General features: G+C 39.4%; 1 long non-coding RNA gene across 1 annotated transcript; it reads right to left on the reverse strand.

Annotated features, from left to right (window-relative positions):
- Nucleotides 1–862: 862 nt before the first annotated feature.
- Nucleotides 863–17,697, reverse strand: LOC141807027 (uncharacterized). The gene is made up of 3 exons (XR_012599805.1): nucleotides 17,641–17,697; nucleotides 1,184–1,212; nucleotides 863–929 (listed from the first exon to the last, which is right to left on the reverse strand). It is a non-coding gene; the product is annotated as an uncharacterized LOC141807027 (long non-coding RNA).
- Nucleotides 17,698–18,252: the final 555 nt, after the last annotated feature.

The following is an 18,252-nucleotide window of genomic DNA, read 5'->3' on the forward strand; positions in this document are numbered from 1 at the left end:
TTTTGTTTTCTTCCCTTCGTTGTGGAGGGTAACAGTAACAGCTTCCTGGTTTTGGTCTTCTCTGGCTCCATGACGCTTTGGTAGCTGAGCAGCTAGCTGACGTGACAGGGGTAGTGGGGAAGGACGAGGTGGGACCATGGGCATGACGGTGCGAAGCGAGGGATTTGATGGACTCACAGACCGATCCGAACCGTGCATAGTATGCAGCTTTGCAGCGAATATACTGAATGGATTTTTTTTTTGTTTTGGTCTTTATAGGGCTGTTATGGTCTTGTGGTCCAATCTACACAATATAAACAGTGTTATTAAGATGTACAAAGCTTCCAAATCATACACTATAGCTTTAATTTATTACACCAGCTTTTTGCTGTGATGCTGCTCCTGGAGGACACAGCTTTTTTATCTGAACAAGCCAAATCTAATGGTTGTTGGGAAAAAGAAATTCACAATTATTTCTATTTTCTTGAGCCAACTGAATTTACACAAGTTGAAATCTAGCTGACATTTGAACGGAAAACTAATGAGCAAAAGAAACACCCAAGCCCTGCTTATTTTTCACCTACTTTGCTGATTGTCCTTTGATTGTCAGACTGCCCAGGACAAAAAGCTGGAGGGGAAGCGGTTCCTGACACTGATAAAGTACACCCACCTAACAGTAAGGGCTCAAAATAAATCATATAAACCGCTTAGTACCCAAGAGGTCTGGCTGTATTGTCTTATTTCATGACGCGATTGATTCCTAACAGACGACATTCATTCCCACAGAACCACAGTAGTTTGCTTGTGGGAAAAACATCTGTAATTTTATGATTTTGAGTACAGATAAAGCTGACATTTGTTTTCCAAAAGGTTACGACTTATCGGCCAGCGTTTCATGGAACTAAAGAATATGCAAGATCTCTCAAACCAGACTTTCCTCCACAGTCTGTCTAAAAGAGAAAGAGAAGAGAGTGAGAAAGAGGCAGAAAAGGAGAGAACTTCTTCAAACATGAGTTTCAGTCTGATAAAAGCTGTTGTTGATGCCCTCTGCCTCCTACACAGAGCTGAGGAACTTTTTGTTCAAATCAACACATCCGACGGTCTGGTTACATAAGGAGTCAAACAAGTCTACTTTCAATTTGTTATTCCATATTTAATGTGTTTGTGGGGGAGGTGAGAGGTTTTTTAAGGAGTAAACACCTACCTACGTACCAGCCAGTGTGTTAGAGCAGTCTGAAAGGGAAAGGACAGAGTGCCATAAGGAAAGATGCAAACTCAGAGATTTGAACAGCCAACTCCTGAACATTTCAACTTAGTAGGGGTACAAAAAAACACACAAGTTTTACACAAATCATGAACATCACATCAACTTAAAATGATTAAGTTGCATTCTTTGACATATCTGCATTTTAATGTAGCATGTACACTACACAGTTGAGTGAACTGTGTGAGTTAATCCACAGAGATGAAGAAAACAGAGAAACCTGGCTGGACCACATTTACACCTGGTTTTTAACAGTGTTTTTAAACCTAAACCCTCAGAGTGATCAGAATGTGATCCAGCCTGCCAGACATCCAGAGGTGGTCTGGCTCACACTGTGATCAGATCTCAGCCCAGTCTGCCAGGTGTAATTTAATGCACTCCATACAATGTGTTTCTTACATTTGTAACAAAGTGAGTACACAGGTCATAAATCCTGCTGATGTTTTTGGTTTTCACTATCTGACCTCACTGGTCTTACACATAGTGAAATCATTGCTGCAAACCCCGCTGTGGCAAGTGACTAGAAATGATTTTTCTTGCTTTCTGCACAAGAGTTGTAAAGTCTGAGGCTTCTGCTCTGGTCCATACAAAGTCAAATCCAAAGACCCTCCATGTTTCACAGACAGTAAACAGGAATCATGTTCACACTGGTGATTCATACTTTCAAAGGCTGTGTTAGAGCAACTTATTCACTGTTTCAGTCATGTTTAGGCCTTGTTTGGACAAAGGAACTACCCTGGTGGCCTTTTTTTTCTTTTTCTAGGGATCAACAGCATTGGCAACATAAACTGTATAATATCTAGATGTAGCATCCGTGACCCATTTGTATCTGAAATAGAGTTTTGTAGTCCATCATCAATGGTGGCCAAAATGGAAATGATTTTGGATGCAGTAAATAGGCAAAACTTTGAACTTCAATAATTTGTTGATGCCCTCCACCTCCTACACAGAGCTGAAAGTAAAGTTTTATGTTTCGTTTTTTTAATTTCCTTGTACAGTGTGTGCCAGTAGAAATATAAGCTATTAAATATTTTGTCAGAGGTACCATCACAGACTATTTTTCATATTCATAACATCATCATCATCATCATCATCATCATCGTGCTGAGAGGCTCAACTTGATTAAACTGTTCATGAACATTCCACCGTTTGTTTTATAGTTGATGAATGTTATGAATACACTTCAAAGAGGTTACAAAATGCTTCATGTAAGCCATGTGCGCTTCATACTTTCTTAATAGAATTACACCACCATTGGACGAACCAAATACTTGAAATCACAGCCTTTATACAGTGCTACTAAATCAAGACCAGCAATCACTTTAACAACTGAAGGAAGAACATACAACTTCTCGCACAGAAATGTCGAGGTAGGACAATGCGATACGAATGCTGATAAAACAAATAATCAACCCACAGCTGCCAGCAGTTGGCGAGTCGGCACCCCTACTTGGGCCTTGGGTATGTTCATTTTCCTCTAAAATATGCAGTGTTTTACAACTTGACAAGAAATGCAGTGTATTTTAGAAGGAAATGCTGAAATGAACCCAGCTGAAAGATCCTGCGAATTTTTTCGGTTATCATGTCGTCATCCTTAAAAGTCACTAATTTGGCTCCTTTAAATAGAACATAACTGTCAATCCTCAGGTGTCCAACTACCATCAAGCCGGATTTATTTCCACTAACTTGACAGAGAATCTACTGCGTCCACAACTTCCAGGTCATGATAATCTGACAAATTGAATGATCCAGTCAAAATCTGCCAGTAGCCTGCAACTCAAATTCCATTTGTTTAATCAATATAAACAAACAGAATACTGGAAAATAAACCCATTTTCGTTTATTTGTTTGCCATTATAAAACAAAAAAACAAACAACGAACTGTTCATCAATGTTTTTTTTTTTATTCATGATTGAATATCAACCGAATAAATGCTGCCATGGATTCCTTAACGTGCCTTCGTAACTTGACTGTTATGTCACGATGTAGAAATCTGACGCTGTCTGTAAACAGCTCAAAATGGTCATTCTGAAAAAAACATCATAAGATCTTCAAGAGACTTACTGAAATGATGAGGTCATCACATAGAGCTCCTAATGGTTCATGACACAGTAGAGGGGCGGCCTCAAACATCAAGGTCTCTCCATAGCACTCTCAGTAGGTGCAGACAAAGGTGTACATTTGTTTTGAAGCAAATTAATGGAGAGCAGAGCTTCTTTGTAACACTACTCCTCTTTGTTCAAGACAACTTTTTCCAACCTCACCAAGCAGAGCTAACGTAACCTCACTCTTCATTTTATTAGTAGACTCTCAAGTTGAACAGACCACTGCAGAATAACTGCTGCATGTGGGTTGAAATCAACATTAGCACAAACAGCTTAGCCCCTGTGTTAGCATGTGCTCTACCACTCACCCATTCAGCTTTCTTCTGCTCTTCTGTCCTTTTTCTTTTTGTCAGTTCAGCTCCAGTGTCCACCATCACAACAAAAGTCATCACAGAAATCATTCTCAGTAGAGAAAAACAGATCTCTCTTCTCACTGCTAAACTTTGTTAGCTAGCACCGTGTTATCACAGGGACTTTTACATGCTGTAAATCAGAGCAGCCCTGAACTAACCGACCACAGATAATGAGAACTGGTGTTTAGAAATGATCTATTTTGGCGCTGGTAATCTCATTTTAAATCATGGATTACGATCACTTCTAGGACAGTCATGGGAACATAGCAATGCAATTTTCATACAGAGTTATCAAATCACTTTTTCTTTGGTAACATTAAGATGCAGTAACCATTTAAAACAGTTTATTTCCAGACAGTACCCTCATATATTGCAGTGTTTTAAAGCACTTTTATGCAAAATTGTCAGAATGGATTCTATTCCTACATAATTTATGCTAACAACATGTACTAACGACTCTATTGGACAGCATCTTATATGAAGCATGGCTAGAAAGCTCTAAGATGTGCACAGATGTAGGAATTGTAGTTACCCACCATGTGGATTATATGATCAAACTCAGCTTTTAGGGCAGATGGTGCATAAATACTCTTTATACACTCTTTATGCCCTCCTGTGTCGTACATAAAGAACATCTGGACATCGACCCCTTGGTTCTTCAAGACTTACGTCGAGAAGGCTTGAGGAAATCACTGATGAAAAGAAGCAACATCGTGTGCGGTGATGTGCCACTCTGGCCTTTTGTACCCGAGGGGTGGCTGCTGGGTAAATCACATCCCGTGTATCATCAGTTTCTGCCTACTTGTGTTCGAGTTTGTGAAGACGTAATGTATCTGTGGCCATGCAAACACTGGGATTTAACACAATGACGCAATGCAGCATTTTTTTCTCCTGCTCCTTCCGTTGCAAGGGTTGCCACAGAAATAAAGCCCCTTTCTTACATCCATGTCATCAGTGTCTTTTCATCAGGAGTCAGATGGCCGGGTAGCTTTGTCTACTGTTTATACAACGTGGGTGTGCGTCAGTGCATCTGTACACATGTGTCTCTCTGACGCTATCTCTTCTTTTTGGGCTGTGAATTTCAAATGACATTCTCCTCACATATTCGGGCCTGATATGAGCCGAACTTGACATCGTCACATCTCAGATCTTAGTTGTTGACATGCTGTGAGCAGGCAGGAGGCGATGGAGCAGAGCAGAGAGAGACAGAGAGACAGACTGTGCAGCGGCAGGACTCAGCTGTGTGAATTTGCCTCCGCCCAAAAAGTTCAGATGAGGACAGATTCGTACACTTGCTGCCTTGAGATTAGCTGCAGTTATTTTAGAAGGCTGCAGACAAGAGCAGAGGGGTGAATCTCAAGCATAAAAACTGAATCCCATCTTAAGTGAGAAAAAAAAATCACATTTTATGATGAAAAACATCTTATCCTAATCTGCTCTGACTGTTACTTCCTGCAACATCAAGTCACAATGAGGAAAGAACCATAGGGGACCTTTAGGGCACATCAGGCATTAAGGAGGGAGCACATATGGAGTTGCCCATCAGAGAAGAACAAAAGGTCTAAAGAAGAAGAAAACATTCGTCTGATACAGAGGAGCTTCCCGTGGTAATGCTGTTGACATATAAATGGCTAAAGGGCTATAGGCCGGGAGGAAGGATGTTACCATAATGAGAAGCATGTAAGTGAGGACAATGGGAAGCAGAACATATGTGGAGGGCTCCGACGTGAGCTGAATGTGTGACAGCCTGTTTGAGAAATTTGTTAACCGTTGAGCCTCCACCCCTTCCCACAGGTTGGTTTTTCTCATGTCGTAAGGCATACTGTCTCCTACGTGTTGAAACCTTCGTTGTTTGTTTCGATCTTTGCGTTTAATGCCGGCTGTTTCTTTAGGTTTGCCGTAAAGCAAGCTTAGCCTACAGTATGGCCTTCTCCAAGAATCTGTTAACCTCACACAGCTTCTCTCCTGCCAGAAAACAAACTCTTGAATGTCAGCCCAACAGCCTGCCCTTGAAATAATCAGCAGAGAGCCAGAGAAAGGAATGAAAGCCCAAGGCAGATTTTCACATTTGCCCAGGAATAAACAGCTTTTTTTGTGGGCTAGATATATTTATTTGCATTTTAATAGTTTTTTTTCCAACTGGAGTTAGATGCTGTCAAATGAGCAGATAAATAAAGAGGTATGGAAATTAATTTGCAACAGCCAGTGTGAGCCAAGAGTACTCTGACCTACTTGACAAAAAGTCCAGAGACATTTAGTTCAAAACCAGCTGAATGAGCAACTTTTTTGTGTTTCGGGTTCAAGGGTGAACTTTGTGAATAACTTACAGTAACTATCAGAGAATAGGCTTAGTCGTGACTAATCCATTTTACAGTCAGGCGGAAATTATAAGTATGTCTCAGCAGACAGTGAGGTTTTTCTTCATATTATCCCTCAAAGGAGGCATGCGTTTCTGATTTGCGATTGCATCAGTCATGTCTGGACTTACAGTGAAGAGAGGATGCATTTCCAGTAGAAGCTTAGGGACTAGTCAAGGTTCTTTTCCTGGAACAATCATGGAGCAGCAGACAACACGGTGACTCAGATCAGCTGAAATAACACTGGTTCTGGTGTGATGCATGGGTTGTTTTACAGCCAAGGCTGCTCCTTTTAACTAACTTCTTCTGCCATGCTGTGAAATAGAAGCAAATCACCACAACATAAACTTCAGCTCACATCACCTTTGCTTACGGGACGTATTAGCTGAACGTAGAGCTCTGTTTGTTTGATGTGACTGTCATTAATTTGAGTCCTGGGAGCAGGATGAAGAATACAGGAGGGTATTTTATACTGCTTTGATTTGTGAGTGCACATGTTGATGTACTTTTTACACTTTTTTTTCAACTTCTTGGTATCTTTTTTTTTATGCTGAACAGAGCTACAAACCATTCAGTGCCTAACTGTGCACAGGCAGAGTGCTCAAACAGGTGTCTATACGTGTAATCTTTAGGTAGGGATTAATGTTTAACGGCGAGTCACGTCTGAGCTCAGTTCAGGGTAATGTCAGGGGTAACATTACATAATCTACAAAAATGCAAGCTACTGTTTAAAAGCTTTGTTACTGATATCCTGTGTTTATCATGAAGTTAAAAAAAAAAAAAAAACTCAATTACATTTAAAAATGTTTGATTGCCCCAGATTATTTTTTGGGATGCTAATAATCCTTAACGTTTTAAAACCTATGCAGGAGAAAACAGACTGATTGATATCATTATTTTCTCTATCATATTAAAATATTAATATATATATATTTTAAATGTGAATTGCCTTTATTTTTGTGGTATGGCTTAGAGCTGAAACGATTCCTCGAATGATTCGAGGTACTCGATTACAAAAAATACTCGAGTAATTTTCTCCGCCTTGAGGAATCGTTTAATTTTAAATAAAGATCAAATAGTGGTATTTCAAATGGAGCTGAGGCCATACTAAGAGAGTTTTCAGACCCCTCAAGCTACCTCTTATACAAAATAGCAACTAGCAACAAATCTAGCTTCTTTTCTGGAGTTTGGAGACTAATGGGTCATTCTACGAAACGGGTGCCATATGATGAGATGTACAAGGCACAAAAAATGTGTCAAAGGGTGTTTACAAATTTTGAGAAAAATTCTATTTCTTAAAGAGAAAAAATTTCCTTTGAAAAATAACTGCTCTTTAACTAAACAAAAATGTATTTTATCCGATTACTCGATTAATCGATGGGATATTCAGTAGAATACTCGAATACTAAAATATTCGATAGCTGCAGCCCTAGTATGGTTGCTAGATTTAGTAATAATATTTTCAGGTTCAGAAAACATCTTAAACATCCTCTATTGTGTTACATTTTTCATTAGTAACAGTGATAATCATCACTGTGGTTACTCAGACGAATCATCAGACAGCCAAAAACAGCAGACCACTCTCTCTGAGTCAATCAATTAAATATTAGCTTGTATCTGCTCAAAACAAACTTTAATAACCTAATCTTTAATTCTCTAATTGCATCAGTTCCTTATCCATCACTCATTATTCACAATGTCTTTTTGGGTTTGTACACAATACTTGTGTACGGTTTTTACAGCAAAATTAGCTTCAAAATCCGATGTTAGGATGACACAAAGAAGATCATATCAATTTAAGCGTTGAACTCAGATGTAAAGAAAGGACACAGAAATGTTCAGCCTGCAGCAAATTAAATGGACAGCCGTGTTCGAGAATCAAACTCTGAACATATGTTTTTCTGCAGAGTAAAAGTCAAATATTCATATAAAGCACAACACATCTGAGAAAACTTAAGTTGATCTTTAAATCTGAAAGCAATGGGTTTCATCCAAGCAAAGGCAGTGTTTATTTGAAAAAAAAAAAAACAACAACACAGGAAACCTTTTCTGTGTGAGAAAATGAAACTAGGTCTTGTTGAAGAACTTGGTCAAAAAGAAGAAAAACTTGTATTTATTGTGAGAGGTTTTGAACTCAAGAATCAGAGGGGATTAAGCTGTCCTCTTTAAGATTTATAGTCTTTTCATGGCACTTGTTATTGGCAATAAATCTCAGCAATCAGTAGGTGTTTGAAAAGGACAGAAACATGTACACCAAATGAAATCCAGATTATTCCTGGGGCAAACAAAAGACAAGGCAAAAGAAAATTCAAACAAAGAGGAAATCTAAACAAAAGTCCTTCCAGCACCTGCAGCACAGGCTCCACGACTGACTGAGGTCAGATCAGGACATTCATGAATGACTTCATGGAACTGAGGGGGAGACTGAACACAAGTCGTAGGTGACAGATCAGAGCTACAACATAAGACAGGCCTAACAGTCTCACATTCATAAACAGGATTGCTCCATAGGGCTGTTCTCGAGAGAGCATTCTAGCTGTAGATCGTATAAAATCTAAAAGACTGAATCATTAAAAATGACTCTGTGTAAACCATATCCAATTAAACCAGCTCCCTTTCCTGCGGCTCATGAAGAATCAGATTGTGGTCTAGTTATCATATTAAAAACTCAAAGCTCCCAGCTTACCGAGTAACGCAGCTGAGACTTAACCGTAAGTGCTCCAGTCCATGTGCTCACTGGGGCCTTGGTTCAAAGCAAGAGCTTAATGTAATTCTCTAGCACAACAGGATTTGTATTAGTCCCAAAAGGGTCAGTGAGGTTAAGAGCCGATAAGTAGTAGTGTTTAAATCCTTACTAAGCTCAGCCATCACAATGCCGGGCCCCCCACACCCCACTGGACTCGTTTCACCTCGAGGTGTGATTTAGACAACCCCAGGGAGGCTGAGGGGAAGGTTACAGTGTAGGCACGTGCGGGTCAGACTCAGCACTTCTTCCAGGATTTCCTCCAAGAGCCAATGACATAATGCATAGCATTACCATTCAGAGGGGGAGCTTCAGGGGTGGTGCTCTGGTTTTGACTTCATTGTTGGCCAAGCTTGTTTACTACGAGGGTCAACTGGGGTTACACTCCAGGGGCTTAACTGCTGTATCACTAGCTAGCGTGACTTATTTCTCCACAATGTGACTGCGTGTCATTGATGACTGAAGGACTGCTGAAGCTCTGAAACTAAACTAAAAAGAAAAGGATAAAATCTATGCATCTGATTTTCTTTTCTTTTTTGGAGAAGTTTGTCAGTCTAGGGTTACTGTAGCATTACATGGCTTCAACATGCCACCAAAACATTGCATTAAAGTGATACTCCGGGATGGAACAATTTGGGTCCTAGGGCAGAAATTACCCCTACAGCAGTGTTTTTGTGCAGCAGAAGCCCAGAGCGCTCGCACCAAACACCCCCTCCCTGCTCCTCTGCTGGTTTCCTCTGCACTCAGACGGGGCCAATTTTTACTTGACCAAAAACACAAATAAACGGACTCCCACCGAAAAAATCTGATATCAGTCTGCATTCACGCTTTATTTAGAGAATTTTCATGGCGTTACTTTCACACAAAAACACCGCTTTTGTTTGCTGCGTTTGTTTATATCTGGAATGACGCGCACGCGGACTGATACACTAAGTGGCGAGCGCCTCGTAGCCAGCTGTGGCTCTGCAGCGGAGGTAGCGCCGTTTTACGACATGATGAGAACTAGAGCCTTATTTAGCAGTGTTTTTGTGTGAAAGTAACGCACTGAAAATTCTCTAGATGAAGCGTGAATGCAGACCGATATCAGATTTTTTGGTGGGAGTCCGTTTATTTGTGTTTTTGGTCAAGTAAAATATGGCCCCGTCTGAGTGCAGAGGAAACCTGTAGTGGAGCAGGGAGGGGGTGTTTGGTGCGAGCGCTCTGGGCTTCTGCTGCACAAAAACACTGCTGTAGGGGTAATTTCTGCCCTAAACCTTGTGATAGGACCAAACTTGTTTCATCCCGAAGTATCACTTTAAAGAAGTGCAACTTCTTATCTCATGATAACAGAAGAAACAACAACACACAAAAGACAAATGAAAATGATTTCAGAATATTTAAGGCCCACCATTTTTCTGTCAAAAAGACACTAACCAACAAAACAACCTGGTGCTGCAGTGCAAAGATAATGTGCGTCTTCATGAGAAGCAGATTTACTCAGGATGCAGATTACATCAGAGACTGGCAACCTTCACGACAGGCATGATCACTGAGGTAACTGGGGTGGTGGCCTGGTTTACAGATCTCTCTGCCTTCAGGACGCTTACAGTGCATTAGTGGGAATCGCTGTCGAACGTGACATAGTGCCCCATTAATACCCTCACATCTGCAGGAGATGAGATGAAAATGAGTGGATGGTAAAGCTCTATAAGAACCTATGTTCTTAAAGAAACAGATACAGCTGGGATTACTCTGTTTTAGTGCACAATGTAAGGAAGCTAGCTACGAGGATCTCCCTGCAGCAGTGCTAAAAGTGCTAAAGGGAAGTGTGTTACAAAGAAAGTGGCATAACCAAAACTTATAAAATAAGATGATTCTGTAACGGAGAACAGATGCACTCGAACTTGTGAAAGTGAAGACTTTATTCAGCATGTCTGATACTCAGCTTGCAGAATCACATGCTGCAGACTAGATCAAAGCAGATTTTCTAAAAGAAAAAAAAATAGGAAAAAAGTTTAATGGTTTCATGGCCTGAACACCCAAACCAACTTTAAAAGCTATTTGATCTGTTTTCTTCAGCTTAAAATAACCTCCTACATTTATGATCACAGACATTCTTGCTTGTATCTATCCTGTGACACGAAATTGCAGTAAAAAGAAGAGACACTTCCTTCAAAAGTTGTGTAAAAACAAAACAAAAAATTAACAAAAGATTCTTGATTAAGTTATTTTCCATCTCCCCAGACAGTAAAGACCACAGCACGGACGTCTGTCAGAGCTGAGCCTCAGACTCTGACTTTTCAACGAAATGTTGCCTGTAGCTTACCTCAGGCCATTCTTTTCACCCCGCTTGTGTTCAGTATTTAAGCTTTGTCTCCTCTGATTTATTCTGGAGTGACTTCAGGGAGTTTGATGTGCACACAGTTAGCTAAATGTGCCACAAAGGTTTTTAGATAAAGGTCAAATGTGTGAGAAAGTGTTCATCTTCAGACAGTTTGCTCCAACAAAACGTTGCAGACTTCTGGTCTGAACTGCATCTCCGATGGGGGTGATTGTTTACCCAGTGCAGATTTACCTTAGATGAACCAAAGTATTTGGCTGCGGGTAGACGTGGGCGAGAGGAGGAGAGACAGAGGGAGACAGAGGGAGGCAGAGGGAGACAGAGGGAGGGTGGGGAGGAGGATAAAGAGTGGTAGAGCTACAGAAAGAGGGATACAGACAGCACACAGGAGAGGGAGAGTGACCTGTGTGAGCGATCTGAGAAGGCTGAGCAGCAAGAGGTTGATTTATAATTAGAGCGAATGTCTGCTCAATACCCCTGCTGTTCTGCTGATGGCTCCATTTCATGGAGAGGCGGCTCTGCTGCTGTGAACTTAATTTGAATTCTGAAGCACCGCTCATCTTCCAGCATTTACCAATAGCCTCGCACGTCTGGGATGGAAGCTTCTGAAATGCACGATCATCCTTGGATCCTACCAACCACACTGAAGCCTTGACATGTCGCAGCATTAACTTGTTTAAAAGGATTCAAATCTGTTATCTGAGGTACATCTGCTATAACAAAAGTCACGATGAGCACATTAACCTGCTCCAGCAAACAAGATCACTATAGTCTCCTCAAAGAGTGACCTAACAGTCAGGGACAAAACTGTGTACCTCAAGTGTTGACATGTTATTTACTACTAGCATCTGTGTCAGGTGAAACATAACGCTAAGTCTAGAAAAGCAACTCTGGAATACTTAAATATTAATTCATTTTTATCTGTAATAGCCTCAATATTTCCAAAGCCATGGAAATATCATTCAGCACACACAAAAAAAAAAACAATATAGCGTAACTCTACACTGCCAATTGAATCTTGGCTTAAAACTAACAAACAAAAAAAAGCCTCAGAGTTTTCGACTTTGGAGTCACAGTTCAACGATTAACAGTTAAGGAAAGAGTGGAGATGTCTTTGCGTGTCTTTAAAGGGGACATCTCTGATTGTTAACTCTTCTCCCTACAGCAGAACAAACAGGTTAGCTAACGCACTGTGGATGTTCATTAGCTAAACACAAAACTTGGAAACAAACAAGAATACTTCATGCAAAGCCTAGCGGAGACGTTTTTGTTCAGAATAGGATGAGCACAATTTATTGTGATTCTGACCAGAAAGTTCCGGTCAAATGGACTAAAACCTGAAAACGATAACAACTTAAGGACTTTGCTCTTAGACCAGAGCATGTATTGATGCATTTAACTGTTGTTTGACGAGTCTGAAAGTGAACCGGTTAAAAAAGATTGAGAAAGAAAGGAGGATTGAATTTTATCCTTTGAAATCTTTTACGACACTTACAGATAATTGAAATTGTGCCATCGTCCTCTTAAACTACAAGAAGAGCAGACAGTTGCAAGACAAGAAACGTGCATAAAAATGCAAAAAAATGGAAAAAAAAAACCACCTTCAGGCAATATCATGTCAGAATGGCATAACAGTGCCCTCTGCTGGGCAAAATATCCAACTGCTTCAATTGCCCTTAAGTCAAAATATATTTTTCTGTTCAATAATAAATATCATTAAAAAAAGTGTAATGAAGGTGCAAATAGGCCTGTCACGATAACAAATTTTGCTAGACGATCATTTTCCAAAATTTTATTGCTGATAAACGATATTATTGTCAATATTATTTTGATTTTTTTTCCATTTTTTCATTGATGTAATTATGATAAATGGGATAATAAAGTGAGTACACCATATCAAAAGCAAGAAACTTTAATTTCTTAAGAGTATTTAACTGTAATTAAAAGGTCAGGATCTTTAAAATAAAATAAATTTAACAAAAAATATAATAAATTTAACAAACAAGAAAGAGAAAAAAATACAATGAAAATAAAATGGACTCTCTTTTAGAAAAAAAAATACATGTTAATGAAAATAATTAATACTAATCAAAAACAATAAAACATAGACCCTGTCTCTAAAGAAAAAACAAAACTCCCGAAAAAAAAAAATACAATAAAAACTATAGCCTAAATAAAAGGGAGTTTATACAGTTCCTGAATTGTTTGTAACATGTACTTTTTCCCAGTCAATCTGTACTGTCTGTCAAACATTCTTAACATTTCTGGCTTTCAACCGTATTGAAAGGCAGCATTTCTTTGGAAATATAGCTGTCTTTGAGCGTCCACCATTTGGCGCTTTTATTTCTATTTACTTTGCAGACCAAAAGCCTCAGTAAAAGCGGATTGTCAAAGAACAAGGCTCCGCTGCACCTCCCCTTCTTCTTCTTCTTCTTCGTTGCCACTATTTTCAAACAAATGCGACATATCAGCTCGTTGGTGTTCATGAGCTCACACTTTGTTCATTCTGATAGAAAACAAAATATTCCCACACCGGGACTGTGGCAGGCGGCATAAGAACCGTATCTTTCGTGCCATCACTCATATTAGCGTGTGTTTCCTCCTTACCCCTCAGGACGCTCGCTTCAGCTCTTTCCATGTGTACGCGCGAGCAGCTAGTCACAAAAGATGCCAAAGATTGCATTTTTGACAGATGCTCACTCCGCTATAAATCCGCTATAGATAGGTGTCAGTTTATCGAGGCTGGCAAACTTGAATACATTTTTATTTATTGTTTGGTTAATTGATTTATTGATTATCATGACAGGCCTAGGTGCAAAGTTACACAAACCAGGGTAATGAAACAATAACTGTGAGGATGATAGTGGCTGATAGCCAATATTTTCATCAGTTATCATGCATCCATTGAAAACTAAACTTTCACCAAACTAACACTGCTGCTAACCAATGAATCAACATTTCATGATAACACCTGAAATAAAATAAAATAAAATAAAAAAAATACTTTATCACAGTGACTCCTTTAGTCTGCAAACACTAAGTTATGTCATGGTGCCAGACTTTTAATGTGACAGGCAGCTTGGTGTTTTTTTTTTTTTTTTGCCCCTTATCCATTTTGCACCTACATAAAGTATCAACAATGATGGAGTGTGGACGTGGAATCAGCACACCTGGAGCTACAGAAACAACGTTCATACAGCTGTCTAAGAGCACACAGCATTTTATGAGATGTTTACTGCCAGTTTCACTCATTATGTCATGACTACATACTAAGCTATTGAGGGAATGTGGTCATGAAATCATCCAGCCGCTGAACCACCCACAAGTTTGTTTGTCTGTTGCAGTCATTTTTTGAACTGGTTCCAAATGAAAACTATCTGTCACAATTAAGCACTCATAATATAGTTCTGTGATTCTCGGTAGCAACAGGGCAAAACTTCAACATGTGAATCCTGGAGATATAAGACCTTCTCTGTTATCAAGATTATAAGCATAGACGGCGTCAAGCAATTACAGTAAAAAATGTGTGCATCAGTACAGAGAAGTGTTCTTCAAAGAGGTATATAAACATTTAATAACTATATGCAAGTGTAAAAATGACAGTTGGTGATAAATTAACTTTACATCCTTCCCATCATTAGTTGCCAAGAATCTGATTCAAATCTACAGGATATTTAGCTCATAAAAGAAAATGGTACCCTTTCGCGTCTAATAAAAAGAAACACAAATTAACCCACATCCTCATATTTCAGGCAAAACTGCAGGCTACAGAGGGGCATCTGAATACGCCAACAACCCTGGCTTCCAGCACAAACCATCACACCCAGCTTAAATTATCAGGATGTCACGCCATGTAGGATGTCGATGTATATAATTCTGCAAACGTGGTCATTACTGAGGTGTCAGCATGAGCATCTTGCCTTGTCATCAGCGTGATCATCAAAGCTCAAGCACTTAACCTCCCACATTCAAGCATTATTCATACAGCGGTATGCATCAACATGTGTTTGAAGCATAGATGCCTTGTAAAGTTTGCAGGCTTCCAAATGATTACAGATTTCAACATTTTTGATCGCTGGTCCGAGTTACTTTTAGAAATGCTCTGCTCAACCCTCAGGGTTCATCTCAGCACAGAGAGGAACAGAAATGTGAGATATGAATGTGGCCAAGAACACAATATCTGCAAAAACTTCAACATATGAGCCATATGGAGGGATCAGCAGAGGAGGTGGATGTAATAAAGAGAAAATGTCAGAAAAACAGCTTGCATGTGGGAGCGGTGAATGTGAGGTAACCATAAGTCTGTACATTAAACTTACTCTCCAACACAGCTCGATCCAAACGCAGAAAATAGTTGAGTAAGTTTAAACAGATATTTAATTATTATCTAATCCTTCCCTTTGAGGTTTGGATGATGAAATATATGCACAGTGTTTGGACTGCATTTTCATCTAATAATATAATACTCTCCCCATGATGATGAGAATTAGTGTGAAGAGGAGACTGGAGCCAGTGACGTCAGCAGCAGCTACACAAGAACAAAAACGTCATTTTCTCAGAATTCAAGTTACATAGTCTTACTAATAAAATTTGAACTAACCAACGTTATGCTGCAACAATTATCCCCAGCAACTCCTCAATAGTCACTTTTGTTTTTTTGAAGAGCTGGTCCAATTCAGGTTTTTAAAGAACAATTTTGACTCCAATATCAAGTTTAAAAAGACAAATACACAGAACATCAATATTGTACGCTTTTTGTCCAGAGTTTAAAAAAGGCAGCAACTGTTAGGACTGAAAAAATCACTCTACTGTATGGATCCCTATAGCTCACAGGGTTTTTGCCAGATAAAAAAACAGCTTACTGACTTTTGCTGGTTTGAAAAAAGATTGTTCACCCCTGTCAACTGTGCACAGTTATTTGCTAAAATATATTTATGATGTTTGGGAATTAAAAAGAATTATACATATAAATCCAATAAGAGTCAGATCACTGTCTGTTTATTGATCTATGTGCTGCAGGTGGTTCTCTGAGAATTGCCAATAACAGAGTCAAACATACATGAACTATAAGCTAGCAGTTAGGGATGGGTGTCAGATTAGGTACTTTTATTGGTACCGACTGAATTCCGTCTGTAGTACCGAGTACCAATTAATGCAAAATCAAAGGGTACCAAGTTTAGGTTCATAAACGCATCCCCACGACTTTGAAGGAGTGGAAGAGTACGTGATTTTCCATGCTGGGCATGAACACAGCATTGCAAGTTTACTGAAGAATAAATATGTTAAATTGAAAAACTTTGAGGTTTTATTATTAAACAACAACTAATATTTATTACCGAAAATTGGCACCGTTGGGTACCGATACAAATTGCCAGGTATTGGGCATCTGTACCATATATTTCAATTTCAAATGTAAAGGGTACCCATTCATACTAGCAGTTCACCTTTTTTTAATCTGTCATTGCATGTTTTTATATCCTTGATCATAGTTCATGTTGTCATGTTCCTGTCTGGCTTGGGCTCTCTTGAATTCAGTCACTTCAAAAAAGCCAATAAAATTTGTCTGTAATAGGCTAAGACCTGCCGAATTGTTAAGTGTTTTGCTTATTTAGTTGACGATGTTAGGGTTAATTGGTTTACAGACATAGCAGTCTCTTTGTCCTCTTTTAATGGAATTGAATAAACTACCCCAAAATACGTGAGAAGAAGAGTCATCTTCTAATAACTATTACAGAATGTGAGCATTTGATGTTTGTGTAACTGTTGACGACGACGAACACATCTCACTATCACTGAAACTTCACTGTGTTTCTCTTCCATATAGTACAGAAACTTGTTTCTCGGTCTTGTTTCAGTCTGTGGGTTTGGATATTTTATAAACTTCATTTCTGAATTAAAATTGTAGTTCAAAGAAAATACATTTTAGCTATCTTGCTTTAAACTTTGGTTATGCAAACAACAGATTGCCGTGATTTTAGACAAGCAACAGTAGGAACATCTATCACAGTTCAATATCTTTTCGCACCCCAAAAAGCTGAAAGATATCAGTTTTGTTACGTTTTTCAATCAGTGTTGTTGATTTTCCAAAGAAAAAGTTTAAATAAAGAAAGTAATTCATACAGATGCAGTAGAATTATGTAATAAATTTAGTTTGCAGATAGCCATTCACACAGCAGCAGTCCTCAATCCTAAACACCACTGTTGTTGCATAAAATGCATTTTGAAGATGATGTTGGCAGACGTCAAACAGTAAATGAGCACTTAAGTTTAATTACAAGATCAAATCTAACAATTGGGGTTTGAACCCACACTCTAAAAGCCCAAACTCAGTGATGACAATATGGTTAAGATAGTCACGCACACAACAGTAGCCAGTATTGGAGCATTACATGCATTCCCTGCTGTGAGACTATCAGACAAACCAGTGTTTTAAACAACAGAAATAACGCCACTCACTTTGGAGGCCCAATGATGTGAATGTGAGCAGATTATAGCCACAAGAAAATTACGTTACTAACCTCTTTGAAACACCAACGGACTTTTTTTCGTGATGTCGCTGCAACATGAGTAGCTGAAGCGGGTGACCGCGGCCCAGCAGGCGGCGGCGGCAAGCGCCCCTCTCTTCACGTCTGTTTGGTCTCCGATTAGCACCTCAGATGTGGCGTTTGAGGCCAAAAGCTGATACAGGAAACTGAAAATATTATGGCGTTACGGTAAGGCAAAAGCTGGGGAGCGCACACAAAACATTTTGCTGACAAAACCGTCCGGTGTGGACTAGTTCGGGGTTTTCAGTTGAGTTTAACTGAGATGTGGCAGGTGTTGAGGTACACAGCTACCTGAAAGCTCCGCCATTTTTAACTCGTTGGTGGAGTTGGTTGTCAGGTTGTTTGATAGCGAAACTTTGCTCAAAGTTAATGCAGCCTTAACGCAAATATTCGTAAGAAGACGTTCATAACTGTGCACACGTAGACGATTAACAATGAGGAAGATGGCGGTTTGTTGCGCAGTTAAAATTACTGCATTAGCTTGATTGGGCGTGGCCTAATTACAAAGATGAAGGATTCAGGTTATTCCCCCCCAACAAGAGAAAAACACAGATGTTACCTGCACTTATGACTCTTGCTGTATTG

This window comes from Halichoeres trimaculatus, unplaced genomic scaffold (assembly GCF_033239565.1).
Source record: "Halichoeres trimaculatus isolate MK-OKI-2021-1 unplaced genomic scaffold, fHalTri1.1 fHalTri1_scaffold_17, whole genome shotgun sequence".
NCBI lineage: Eukaryota > Metazoa > Chordata > Actinopteri > Labriformes > Labridae > Halichoeres > Halichoeres trimaculatus.